Genomic DNA, 2,579 nt, shown 5'->3' on the forward strand with positions numbered 1-2,579 from the left:
CCCCCGCGGAGATGCTGCCGCCGCTCCCCCCCAAAAAAGCCCGAGGCGACAGCCGCTGGGCCACGGCGCTAGCTGGTGCTGAAGCTCAGGCTGTGGCCGCAGCGATACAGACGCTGTTGGCCGCCGCTGGTACCGGCGCCACTGTTGTTGTGAAGCCCCGACGCCGCCGCTCACTCCGCCATGTTGCCGCCCCCTGCCTGCGGTAGCGGCTACTGCGCCTGCGCAGAGGCTACGGGGGCGGAGCCCTCGCTGCACCCCCTCTTTTTTTTATATACCCTGCCCTCCTTCGCTTCCACCTACCCACCCCGACACCCTTCGTCCCTCCTCCCTGACCCCCTCCCCCCCGCACACACAGTCACCCTGAATGGATAGACAGGTGAGCAGGTGCATGGGGACGGGCTTGCCAGACCCTGGGACTAAGCTGGCATAGGCGGGGCGGGTGGCGGCTTCCTTGTGGTTGTTCCCTGGAGGGTGGATTCTCCCTGCGGGGAAGGACACAGTGTGCGTGTCTTTGCCTAAACTGCTACCGCCTCCGCCTCTCGGCCCTACGTGCGCTCGCTGGGCGCTAGTTCGTGGTCTTCGCGGTCGCCTCCAGCCAAGGCCACGTGTCTGGTGAGGGAGGGGAGTGGCAGACCGTCTCCCTCGGTCCCTTGTCGCCCTTCCTCGCTTTCTGCCCGCCTGCTCTCCCTGAAATTTCCCAAAGGGAAAGTGGCTGGCAAAGCAGAAACAAACACACGCGGAGGGAAGGCGACGACGAGCCCGCCTTGCCTGGGGGGAAGGATGCAGATGGAGTGGAATGGGTCTTTCTCTCTCTCTCTCTCTCCCTACAGCCAAGAGAGAGGCTGACACCTGCACACACAGGCGCGACTTAAAATAGAACTTGTCAAACAGTGATCCTCTCAGGAACGGGCTGAGAACAACAAATAGCTCTTGAACTCGCCTCCCAGCCTAAAAAGGCAAGCCTGGGTGACCCAGGGCAATAGTTGAGTGATTTGCAACAAATCTCACACTTTAAAAAAAAAAATCCCTAAAGATCATCAGGTATGATGCCTCCCCTTAGGAGTTTTATTTTTGACATGATCTAAATACAGGGGAGATTCTCATTCTCACTGTCAGCCTTAGACTAGGAGAAAAGTAAATTTGATATCTCAACAGATAATAGATCCCCCCCCAAAAAAATTTTAGTTTGAATGTTAAGAAGTTAACATGTGCATGGTAATCTTACTGCTGGCATTGAATTGAAACTAAATAAACATGACTTCTGGTTGCTTCCTTCAAAGGACAGATGTAATTTTCGTGAATATTTCATGAAGCCTGCTCTGTGCAATAAAGATACATTTCACAGGAAATATTAAGTCCCTTAAGATATATTCAAATCCTTTTCATGTTCATCTCAAATGGAAAAAATGTCAATATATAAATCCATCATAATCCAGTTTGTTACTAATCACATCTAATTAGAACTACTGGTGAACTTAACTCCCAGAATACAAGGGACATGGAAAAAGTCTGAAGTACACAGCTTATAACAAAATTCCTCAAAAACAAGAGATTAGGATTAGTACTTGGTCATATGTTTGTCTAAACTTCCAGTGAAGTGATTGTATTATTGAAGTAGTTGAACAAATTTTTTTGGAAAAAATTGGTATGTTCCTTTCAATGAAATAGGAATGGAATTATATAATGCTAGCATGATTCTAACTGTATGAGGATTTACGAAACATGTAAGACTTAACCTGTACTAGTATGTCTTGAAATAGACTCTAACTGAAAATCCTGTAACATTTATATCTTATCTACAGCACATCCTTTTGGTGTCTGCTAGTATCAAGGCTGAGCTCTGGACCTTGTACTCACACTCGATTTTCCTGTGAGTGGCTGGCACACTACCACTTAATCATTTCACTGGTTAATTGGAGATTGACTCTCATAGACTTTTCTACCCAGACTTGCTTTGAATTATAATCCTTCAGATCTCAGCCTTTTGAGTAACTAGGATTGCAGGTGAAAGCTACCAGTGGTGTCCATCCACAACATTTTTGTCTGTGCCAGATATATGCTTCTATGAGAATGATGTCATTTGCAAATTTAAATTGCTACATCATTTTTACATATATGAATCCAGACTTAAAAGTCATCACACTGGATTTTATAACCCCACAGATAGATAGATAGATAGATAGATAGATAGATAGATAGATAGATAGATCTATAGCCATCTCTCTATATGTATGGCAGCAAGTTCTACCTCTTGTATTTCACACGTCTTGAATGAGTGCTTTCAGAGAAATGACAACCTGAACTTCCTAATTTCTTTCCAGATCAATAGTTTAACGTCTTTAACATTTGTTTGAATTTTCCCTACAATTTTGCTTTGTTTTTCTTGTTCATATTTTAGTAGAGATAGGAATGGCTAAAGAGAATAGCCCTATTTCAAAGTGCGTGCTTAATTCAGTTTCAAAGATATTTAAAAGAACTTACCAATTAAACTATTCACTTTTGGACTGTCAGTCCCTCACAAGCAATACAGCACAGTGGAATGTGGGGAGGGCTTTGAATCACCTTATAACTACCCATAC

Source organism: Dipodomys ordii, unplaced genomic scaffold (assembly GCF_000151885.1).
Source record: "Dipodomys ordii isolate 6190 unplaced genomic scaffold, Dord_2.0 Scaffold140, whole genome shotgun sequence".
NCBI classification, from domain to species: Eukaryota; Metazoa; Chordata; class Mammalia; order Rodentia; family Heteromyidae; genus Dipodomys; species Dipodomys ordii.